Raw genomic sequence first — 12,056 nt, forward strand, 5'->3', positions numbered from 1 at the left:
AGCTGTGCCATGCTTATAATGGGCGAGAGACTCACTTAAAAAGAAAGTGAGTGATGTTATTTGGATTTTCGATTTTTGTGTATTGATTTGAATTTGCAGAATCAGTTTGCAATGGTTTGGGGGGAAAAACAATTTATATTTTTCTAAATTGCCCCTGGAGTATTTTTGACTGTTCCCATGCTATGCCATGGATTTGTGCTGTTGCCTTATAAGTGATGTATGATTTAGAAATAGTGACCTGTTGACTGTGATACATGATGAAAAAATGTTGTTGACACATTTAACAGCCCACAAGCAATATAGAGTGTGGGTTGCTTATGCAGGAAAACAGTGCAGAGAGCTGCACTAAACATGGCATTTTTATTTTTTAAATGCACTGAAATAAGTGGTTATATTTTGGCAATGGTACAACAGAATGAAAAATCTGTGTGTGATAAGATAGCACAAAGATTTAGTGGGTTGTGGGTTCATTTGAAAAATTCGCACTGTGAATTGGAGTGAATTTGTGAAGCTAAACTACAAGGTTACGAGGAAGAAAAAGAAAAAAAAAAAACGTATGCTTTTAAATGGGACATTAATCAGTTTAAAACAGGCAAAAAAAAAGACGCTTTGACATTTTGCAAAATTACATGGAGTAGAATCTGATGACAAGAGAAAGTGCCTCTTTTGAAAATAAGAGTCTTGCTGTGTGTGCAGAGCTTGTGCCTTGAAGCTGTCTTGGGCAAAGAAAGAGTTAATCTGGATGAACTGTCTGAAACGAGTGCCTTTCCATTGAAGCCGCCACAGTGTAAGAGTTATAGAGCAAAGAGATAAGCTTGCTGCGTGCTCATGGCGCTGCCAGGTGCACACGAAAGATAAACAATGACATTCCTGCATTCCTGAGGAAGGGGGTGCAAAGGCAGAAAAGAGACTTTCTAACGGCATGCAATAACAGAACTGATCAGAAGTAAAGAATTTGCCCAGTAACACTGGAAGGAAAACAAACGCTGCATGCAGGATGGCAGACGGGCACATCACATCTGAACATTTGGGGAACCTATGCATCTGTGAATGGGCCAAGAAAAGACTGCTGCCCATTCCAACAGACATTACTGTGCAAGCTGCATTCCCATGCACCATGTGATGTGAACTGAAGTAAAGCGCTGTGCACTGGAGAAGAAACCTCTAGGCGCTTTGAGAAGAGAAAATACACATCTGGCAAACTGCAAGCTACATTGCCAGGGATGGAGTAACTGACAAAGACATTATGGCATTCCAGATGGAAGCAAAACTGACAAAAGTGCTTAGCCGTTTTGCAAGAGACAACATGCAGAGCGGGGCTTTGAAGGACAACATGAACACTGCACATTAGCCATGATCCAGAAGCCTCACGGCTTAGTGCAAGAATGAATGATTTGTTGAAGTAACAAAAGAAACTGACTTAGACTATTGCACTCAAAGGGGTAGTCCAAGAAACAGCAAACCCCCTTTGAAAAAAAAATGACAAGTGAAAAAACCAGAGGCTTGAAAGACACTAGCTGTATGGAGAAAAATAAACAAAGCTGCTTGTACAACTGTAGGCGGTATTGGACTGAAGGACTTTACCTTTGAAAAATGGAGTGATGCCAGCAGGGCAAACTAAATCAAGACCATGAGACACTGGAAGCAAGTTGGCGCCTGGCATTTGTGATCACTTTGGTAAAAAAGAAAAGCATTGTGCGACCTGGGTACTTATTATATGGCTTTTGTAAAAGCACAGATCAGTCTGAGGTACCATTGACCAACTATGATCGCATTGCACAAATGAGTTTGTGATTAGGCAGTTACACCCCGTATGGTTGAGTGTAAATAAGCCCCCAGAAACATGCAGAAGGGTGATAAATAATTGCAGTAGCAATGATAAAGTGTGTAGTTACCTGATGAGACTTTTTGAAGATGGGGGTGGTATTATGGGAAGGGGTGGATAACGCTGATATTGAAGTTTTGATGACATCCTAACATGAAGAATAATGATATTGAACTTTTGATGAAATCCTAACATTTCCGTTTGTATTTTGCCTAGGCAAAAAAGACAAGGCATTTCACAATAACAGAAATAGATGTGTGCAGTTTGTGGGTGACACTGATCTCAGAGAATATGCGAGTCAACTTTTAACGTGTCCTGCACCGCACTCAATGCTGCCATTTGTTCTGCAACCTGCGAAAGGTGTCCAACAGAGTAATAACTTTTGCTGAACTGGCACGGTGCAGACTTGGCTAGTTATCAAATATTTGATGCTACACATTCAAATGATTCAGTTGCTGGAAATAACTTAATTGACATGTCTTGCCTTTCTTGTTTAAAGGACTATGGACAATGAGTTGTGGACTGTGACATCATGCACCACAAACAGCTGTGTGACACAGCAATTGAATGCTAACACATTGAAAAATGGTTTATAAATGCACTGTTGAGATGAATCTGAAAAAACGAAATGGTTTTGCTCTTCCAACTGAATTGCTTTAACCAGAGATGTTTTGCTTTTTGAAAAAAAAAAAAAAACTTCTACGTTGCACGTAGGCAGGAAAATGATTTATGAACTGTTGGGGCAGCAGAATTATGCAAGCAGGAGCGTAATTTATTTTGAGATAAGATGAGTGCGTACATCAAAGTCACCTGTGCGTAGGTTAAGATTCTTAATTTGAAGTAATGCTGCCAAGTGTGTGAGCTCTAATTTGAAATGGTAATCTTTGAAACACTGGATACTTTTACAGCCAGCTTAAGGCAGGTAAATGAAACCATGACTGACTTGATGTTTGATTTTATGACACAGTGTGTGACACGGTTTTTGTTAAACCAACCAGTTTCATGTTTTTGTGGGGACAGCTGTCTCCAGCACACTAATGCAAAGAGTCACCTTTTGATTGTAGACATTTGGAATAATTCTTTGGAAAAGCGCTACAAATGAGTATCCACATGGAATTGCTAGCGTACTGGCCTGGTACATTGTCGGGCATCTTTTGTCACTGAATGGATACGATTTGTTTAATTTGTTTAATGTGATGTTTTTCTGACCAAGAACTGCAGCGAGTGTTCTCGCCAAGATTTTATGGACTATAACTTGACTAAATGCATTTTACACAATGGTGTGATGAAACAGCCACTGCCGGAGGGTAGTATGGTGTTTGTGGCTAAAAACTAATATTGTATATGGTAGATATCCCACTTGAAGAAGGGTATTCTCCAAGTCACAATAGGTAGACACTGTGAACATGTTAGATTTTCCAGTAGTAAGGCAACATGTAAATTGTAGGCTGGTAGTGCACACCTCTATTATTACAGTGATACACTTAGACATAGATTTATCATGAGGCAATGTTTCCTTAGTACTACCAAGCTGCTACAAATGGAGTCCATTTCTATGGCCCATCACTAGAGTGCACGTAGCTAGGGAGCTAGATTCATTAATTGCAGGTGCTTTATATGCTTGTGACATAGAAACTGTGCACAATAAGCTAGCCACTATGGGTTCTGATGCCAGCTCTGCTATAGAACCTCTGGCCTAGTGGGGCCCATTGATACGCCCAACACTGCTACAAGTATTGGCAACCACTGAAGATGGCAGAATTTTAGGTATGAAGACATTTTTTCTGCCATAGGGCAGGTCAACAAGACTGCTAAATACACACGATGCATTGTATGGCAAACATTGTTAAATCAGCAGGTGTTGGCTTTTTACTGGGTGGGGGCGACCATCCTCCACACACTGGCACGCAGAGCTACAATTACCAGCATACATATGGATTGAATTGCTTGCTTTTGATTGCATGGATAACACATGCCATGCTTGATGTAAATTAGTAGAATTGTTTTTATTTAGATAACCTGGTGCCCATGGGTTCACCTTGTTCACGAAATTAGATGGTTTCTGGTTGGGTTCCACATACATGGGGGAAGTGTCTAGTCACACAGCCCATAGTCACGCTTGAATGCCCTGGGATCAGGGGGAGGTAGGCCCTTAGAGTGAAAGGCTGCCAGGTTTTAGAATTGGTAACCATACATAAATGCAATAGTGCATTGTAGATTAGACTACACCGGATTGCCTTGACATTTTAACTGCATGCTGCTTTTTAACTGACAATCAGTTATACAAAATTGATTTAGGTATTTTTTGTGTAGGCCAGGTTTTGGCTAGAGTAAATGTCCATGTTCACTTTGTGTAGGTATTTTTTGTGTAGGCCAGGTTTTTGCTAGAGTAAATGTCCATGTTCACTTTGTGTAGGTATTTTTGTGTAGGCCAGGTTTTGGCAAGGGTATATGTCACTGTTCACTTTGAGTACATTTTTGTTTAGGTAGTGTTTTACCTTGCATGCCATGCTGACTAACCGCTAGAAGATAGTTTGCTTAAACCTCTTGCAAAGCCCCAAGATCTTTATCACTGCACTAAATACTATATTGATAGGTATTAGTCAGCATTTGTCGCACAAACGTTGAATAGGGGTGGAATGTAGTGATACACGAAATTGCAACCTTGCCAATCAGGGATTTAGATGACAGCAGTAGCCGCTGAAAGCCAATAGTGTATTCAAAGTATGTGCTAAAAATGCTGACAGTAGTCTGTTGTAGCACTTCCATTATGCAGTAGTGAGCTACAAGGAATATGCAGGCCTAGTATGAGTGATAGGTCACATTATGCATTGTTGATAGACAGGCAGGGAGAGGGCCCTAGCTCTGTAGCTAATAGGTATTTTTGGAGTGTTTGGAAAATCATGGCACCCATATAGCGCTTAGATAGCCAGTCTTAAGCGCTATAAACACTAAGCTATGAGTGCATGCCTTTTAGAGCTTGCAGATGGGGTTAATACATCCCTGCTTCCATCTGAATATTCTGCCTTTCTAACGGTAGCCCTGGCCCCAAGCTAATCTTCCTTTTCTCTGGGAAGGCACTGATAAGACATTCCTGAGCTTTCGCAGATGGGAGCCAGGGTGGGGCTCAGACGGAGCAGTGGAAATTAACAGAGTTGGGTTTTTTCCATGAGCAAGCCCATATTTTGCACAGGGAAAGTTCTGGAACTGTGCGTCATGGACGGGCAGCACGAGATTATAAAATATCCATGCTCCCATGACTCGGGGGGAGATCGTCCTGTGGACTTGATTCGTGCAGAAACAAGTGCCCGGAATTGGCTCTGACGGCGTCCTGCAGCATTGTTTCTCTGAGCGGGGCTTGTTTAGAGCTAGCTTATGAGAGCCCAGGGTCTCCCAGTGCTGATTAAAGGGACGTAAGACTGTGTTTCTCTATGCTTCTCTATATTTCTCTATGTTTATCTAAGTTCCATGTTTCACTATATTTTGCATTTCTCTAAGTTTCATGCTTTGTAATATTCTCTAACTTGAATCCCAAATGTATATGAAATTCACTGCTTAGAATAAATATGCTAAAACTTTGAAAGTGTCATTTGTCACTAGCATGAGATCACTGCTCAGCACAATAGAACCTGTATTTTGGGCTGAATTGGGTATTTTTTGCTCTCAAAGGGCTGGCCCTGAGAAAGATTTTGCCCAGATCACGACAGAAGGTAGCCTCCACCTTGCCCACGAGAGCTGGAGCTTTACTCACTATACCACTGCATAGCCCGCCTACAGTGCTTCATACTTGTTGATAATAGCATAGATCCATTATTTACTATCCAAGCATTTTGTCTGCCCATAACCTACACTAGATATGCCCTGTGTATTGCATCTAGCCTATGTGTGTTACTGCATTAACTAGCCTAAAGTGCCCTGCGTCACAATTGCATTTCGCCTATGTGTGTTTTTACATCTGACTAGCCTAGTTGGGCCCGGCGCCACAATTGCATTTAGTCTATGTGTGTTTTTATATCTGACTAGCCTAGTTGGGCTTTGCGCCACAATTGCATTTAGCCTATGTGTGTTTTTACACTTGACTAGCTTAGTTGGGCTTTGCGCCACAATCGCATTTAGCCTATATGTGTTTTTACACTTGACTAGCTTAGTTGGGCCTTGCGCCACAATTGCATTTAGCCTATGTGTGTTTTTACACTTGACTAGCCTAGTTGGGCCTTGCGCCACAAGTGCACTTGTGTTTATTTGCACTGCTTAGCCTAGAAGGGATCCAACCATAACTAGCATCTGTTAGGCATAGCATTGAAGCCCCTTTTACCCACATTAAACTAACCACTTAGATGTTATCATGACCTTCAGTATAGTCTCACAATGACTTCTGCCTATCTGACTAAACTAAGTTGCTAAAGATGCAACTATGTTGATTTTAACCTCATTTGCTGAAATTGCATTCAGACTGCCTGTAAATTTGCTCTGCATAGAACTGCATCTGAATTACTGCATTGACATCTTGTGTGAATATGTTGATCTTAACCTCACCTGCTAAGTGGCACCTAGATTGCCTGAAATCTGGTCAACCTCCAACTGTGTATCCATGCAATCCAGCCAATTTGCCTCATCTTGAATCTAGCTGTTTACCCATGCACTTTAGCCAAATTGCCCTGTTTACTTGAATCTAGCTGTTTACCCATGCACTTTAGCCAAATTGCCCTGTTTACTTGAATCTAGCTGTTTACCCATGCACTTTAGCCAAATTGCCTCATCTTGAATCTAGCTGTTTACCCATGCACTTTAGCCAAATTGCCTCATCTTGAATCTAGCAGCCTATCCATGCTTTCTAGACAAACTGCCATACTTGGAAGCTAGTTGTTTACTCAGGTACTGTGGCCAATCCGCTCTGCCCTAATCTTGGCGTCACTCATATTTTAGCCAACCTACCACACTTCCACCTAGTTGTCGACCTAGGCACTGCAGCCATCCTGCCACATTTGTCCTACCTCCTAGGTGTTATTCAATGTATTCTCAGTAACTCTGCCCTACACTTCAAACCTAGGCCACCCCCGGCATCCCAGCCATATCAACTATTTAAGTGCTACGTAGACCATCCCAACCACGTGTGGTCACCAAAATTCAGGTATTACTTAGCGCTTCACAACACTCTCGACCTCACCATTTAGCATGTGTCTATTCACCACTAACTTGTTTGCCTATTTCCTGATCAGCCTCAATACTGTACTACCGATCAAGATGGCTCCACACCTACCCAACATGCCAGCCCTATCCAGGCTTAACAACCAAGTACCATACTTAGATTTAAATGACCCTCAGGTACTGCTACCTTCCAGTCACCCTCGCACCACCATAGAAAGGAACTTAGGACTTAGAGCCAGACTAGCCAAAATCCATGAGCCCCCTGCCCGCTCATTGCCCACCACACAAAACTCTAGAACGTTGCCACACCGACCAAATCCTCCCACACAAACCAGTAACCCATTGCAAAACCTCTACCCTACACCCCTTCATAACTCCCTCAACCAGGGCACTCCTGAACCTACACAAGACAAGCACCATACTACTACTTCAAAAAACATAGCCACTACTTCTAAAAAACATAGTTAGCCCTAAAATTAAGGGAGCCTTGATCAATGCCAGATCGCTAGTAGCTCATGCTACAGAAATAGCAGACTTAATCCTCACTGAAGACCTCGACTTCCTCGCCATCACTGAGACTTGGTTACCCCCAGCAGCAGGCCCTATGCTCATGTTGGCAGTCCCAGATAACTATTCTATCCTGAGACAAGACCTCCCCAATTCCAGAGGAGGTGGTGTCGCCTTCATCCATAAGTGCAGTCTTACCATGAGACTAGCTACTTCGACCGATGCCCTCTCTTGTGAATCACTAGCTGACAAAATACCACTCACTAACTCCCAAACTCTTAACATCTAGTTGATCTACCGCCCGCCAGGCCCCATTGGCACCTTCGATGAAGACCTTAACTTTATTCTATCTAGCAATCTCAAAAGCTCCACTCAAGTTCTCATTTTAGGAGACTTTAACTTGGGCTACAAAGACCCAGAAGACCATCCCGCTAGCACCATAGCTAATACTCTTACTGAATTAGGCTTTGTGCAAAGATGCACGACACCCACGCATACGAAAGGCAGAACACTTGACTGGGTGGCCGACTACAATTGCCTACTGAATATCACAAATATCTCACCTCAAGCCTGGACTGACCACCACTTGGTATCATTCATGCTCTCCACCGACAGACCTCCATCCCCGCCTACCATTAAGGCCCCACCCACTCTCACTAGAAACAAGAAGAACATGACAGCAGAAAGACTTATCCCTAACCTACTCCCCACACTCAACTCACTTCCTGACAACCTGGACCCTGAGTCTCTGGTTGAAGAATATAACAAGATTATGGCCACCTCGCTGGACTGCATCGCCCCCCTTAAACTTAGATCCAGTAAACCGAAAACGCACCTTAACAAATGGTACACACCATTCCTCAAAAACCTAAGGCAGCAAAAAAGAAACTGCGAGGCCATCTGGAAAAAATCCCCCTCAATCTCAAACAAACTCAAACTCTCCAAACTAGCTGCACTTTACAAAAAAGAAATCTACCTGGCCAAACGAGCCTCCTTTGACTCTCGTATATCCCAAGCTAAATCCAACATGAAAGAACTCTTCTCCATCCTCAAAGAAATAGAAACCCCCATAGCACCCCTTGACACGTGCATTAAAGATAAAAACTGGTGTTCAGAAATTCAAAGCGCCCTAGCAAACAAGATTGTGACTCTTCAAAGTAAAATCTCCAGCAAAAGAGCTTCCCTGAATGACACCCTCAACTCAAAAATTCCAGACAAGCCCATGCCCACCGACCTAGCCCGTTTCCAGTTCTCCAAAGTCAACATACTGGAAGTTGAAAAAATTATCCTGTCCCTGAAACCGTCTAATTGCCAGGGAGATCTGTGCCCTGCACAGCTCATTAAAGATGCTGCCCGCGACCTCTCCCCTTTCATTACAAAATTGATTAATGCCTCCTTCGCCACTGGCTCCATCCCTACCAACCTAAAACAATCCTGGGTACTTCCTCTACTGAAAAAACCTACACTTGACCCAGCCATACCCACAAACTACCGACCCATAACAACTGTTCCCTTTCTACTAAAAATTCTGGACAAGGTTGCCTATGTACAAATACAGAAGCACCTGGAAGAACACAACCTCTTAGGATCTAGACAATCTGGATTCTGTCCCCAACACGGGACCGAAACCGCTCTTATTGACTTGAAAGTGCAGATCGATTCGCTCAGAGACAATGGACAAGTCGCCCTACTCCTCCTCCTCGACCTATCTGCAGCTTTTGATCCGGTCGATCACTCTGTCCTATGCTCACACCTCCACACTTCAGCTCACTTTTCCAGCGAGGCCATCACCTGGATCTCATCCTTCCTTAACGACAGGACTATAAGGGTCTTTTCTCCCACGGCGGCAGCAGACCCTATACCCATCACCTGGGGTGTTCCTCAGGGCTCCTGTGTCTCCCCCACACTATACAACATATTTACCAAGCCCCTTTTCGATGATTTGGATCATCTCGGTATCACCTACCCTAACTATGCAGATGATACCCAGATCCTCCTTCCACTTTCAGGAGATTATGGAAAGGATTTGGCCTTGCTAAATAGGGTGTACATCATCATCCAGGCATGGATGGCCACTCATGGACTATGCCTGAATGATGATAAAACAGAACTCATCATTTTAGGCACTACATTCAGTATAAAGAAACTTGGCCCGGCCTATAACTCCTTCATGATTGACGGGAACAACATCAAAGTCGGACAGGAGGTCAAAACATTGGGATTCTATCTAGACTCCAATTTTTCCCTCAAAAGACAAGTGAGCTCCCTTGCATCCTCCACGGCTTATACGTGCAAATTAATCAGCGCAGCCAAACCCTTCCTGTCGGACACTAGCTGTCTGACACTCGCCAGAGCCCTCATATTGTCTCGCCTCGACTACTGCAATGCCCTTTACCTGGGATCCACCAAGGCCACCACCAGTAAACTGCAAACCCTTCAGAACAACGCTCTCAGAGCAGCTCTGGGCATTTCCAGAAGAGAACACATCACAGGATTCAGCCAACAGAACAACTGGCTCTCCACCAGAGATAAAATTCTCTTAAAAACGGCATCACTCACCCACAAGTCTCTTAACAACGCAGCCCCAACCTACCTGATCAACAGATTCCACAGACAGTCCCCCTTAAGACCTGTCAGAACTGCATACAAAGATTGTTTATCTGTTCCCCACTACAAACGGGCCACCATAGGAGGCAACAGCGTCCCGGTAAAAGCTGCCAAGCTTTGGAATTCCCTGCCTCCAAACCTTAGAGTAGACTTGCCCTAACAGAACTTCCGTTCCAAGGTAATCTCCTGGCTGAAACTGGAGACCCACTAAGACAAGGTAGTGCCCAGCGCTACACGCACACATTGTAACCACGTGTGCCTTCTTGCTTACCTGTATATAACGCCTGCTGACTTTACTGCTGATTTGTATATAACATTTGTGTACCTTATTTTTGTATTATGTATATTCTTCGTGTACTGTAAACAAGCTTCGAAAATTCTTGTAAAGGCTGTGCCCTGATACCCCCGGGTATGCTTGTGCATTATAAATAATAAAAACAAACAAACAAAACAAACAAAACAAACAAACATACTCTTGTTTTCTCTTGTATCCTTGCCCTTGATACTTCCTTGTCCTTGGACCCGCTGTGCTCTTTGCCCCTCCTCCTTGACCCCCACCTTGTTTCTGGAATTGTCTTATGCTTTTGACCCGGACCGATTACTGGATTATGTTTTGGATTGCCCTTTGCTACGTTCCTGCCGGAATCGTGTTTTTCACCATGGACCGCTAATGGAACTGCTTTGTCTCCGCCCCTGGTGTTGTGCTGCTCTTCACGAACACGGCTGTTCCCGAACGCTGTTTTTCTTGATCTGCTCCTGCTAATGTGGAAAGCTAAGAACTCTTGGGACACTTAGGATTGTGGGATTTGGTTTGAACTGTGACTCTTTCCATTCTGTACACGGACTCGAGACTGCCACAGTGTACTTAGGCATCCTCGTGCCGTCGAGTCAGGGTGTGCTTCTTCTTCTTTGAAATCTGGACCTGCCTCATCTTGCTTCTCTGCTTGGAATCTCCAAAGACCTGAAGAACAGTGATATGGTAATCCCGTAAGGGGTTTCTTGTCCTGGTTGCAAATCCTCAAAGAGGGGAGGGGGCTAAAATAGATTGGTAAAGGTCAGCATAAAAGAACCACATTGCACAAGCCTATTATGAAACCTGCACAGTCTTGTAACATTTTGTTTATGTTCCGAAAGAGTGGTTGCCCTGCATATACACATTGTGATTAATCTCACACTTCGCTTGTAGGTTCACTGTGTGTCCTGTACTACACATCTCATCCTGCCTTGATGACACATGCTTCTACGGCATCACTCCTGTGGCAGCTGTCTCCTATTGCGACACTTGGGTCTCATCTGGTATCCTTTCTTTCTCCTGATTTGCTGCTCTGGTTGTCTGATTACAGGACCAGCGGGGTACATCAGTTGGAAGAATTCGCCCACTACACTACGTGGGCAACTCGGATCTTGATATATAGATCCAGAAGATGAATAAGGAATGAACCCAGGCGATGGAGTGAAGATGAATACAGAGAACCGAGTAAGATGAGTCCAAAGATGAAAGTGAAAGTGGTCGATGAATTGCCCAGAGGGGGGAGTGTAGAGGAGGTCCCAAATAAAACCTGCACTCCAATCATCCATTTTGAAGTACCAGGAACATTCACACCAAAATATGTGATGTATGATGAGCAAATAAACCAGCAGAGAGCCGCAGTAGGGCTCTGCCCAGTGTCTATGAGAAGAACAGCACCTATTGAAGTACCAATACCAAGAAAACCATGGACAGTAAGGTATCCAATAAGAAAACCCTACCAACAAATGAAACAAAATGAAGATTGCCTAAGTACAGCCCCGGAAGAAACCAAAAAGGTCTTAATGGAAGAGGAATGGTGACGTCACAAGGACCTGAACAGATGTACAGATAGAAGAACTGACGACCCCAGAATGATGCAAAGAAATGAAATGCCATGAATAAGGATATTGTGAACCTAAGGTGAAAGGACGATGTCGAAATGCCAAGAAGTTTAAAGCT

Source organism: Ambystoma mexicanum, chromosome 11 (genome assembly GCF_040938575.1).
Source record: "Ambystoma mexicanum isolate Mex_15411 chromosome 11, UKY_AmexF1_1, whole genome shotgun sequence".
Lineage (NCBI taxonomy): Eukaryota > Metazoa > Chordata > Amphibia > Caudata > Ambystomatidae > Ambystoma > Ambystoma mexicanum.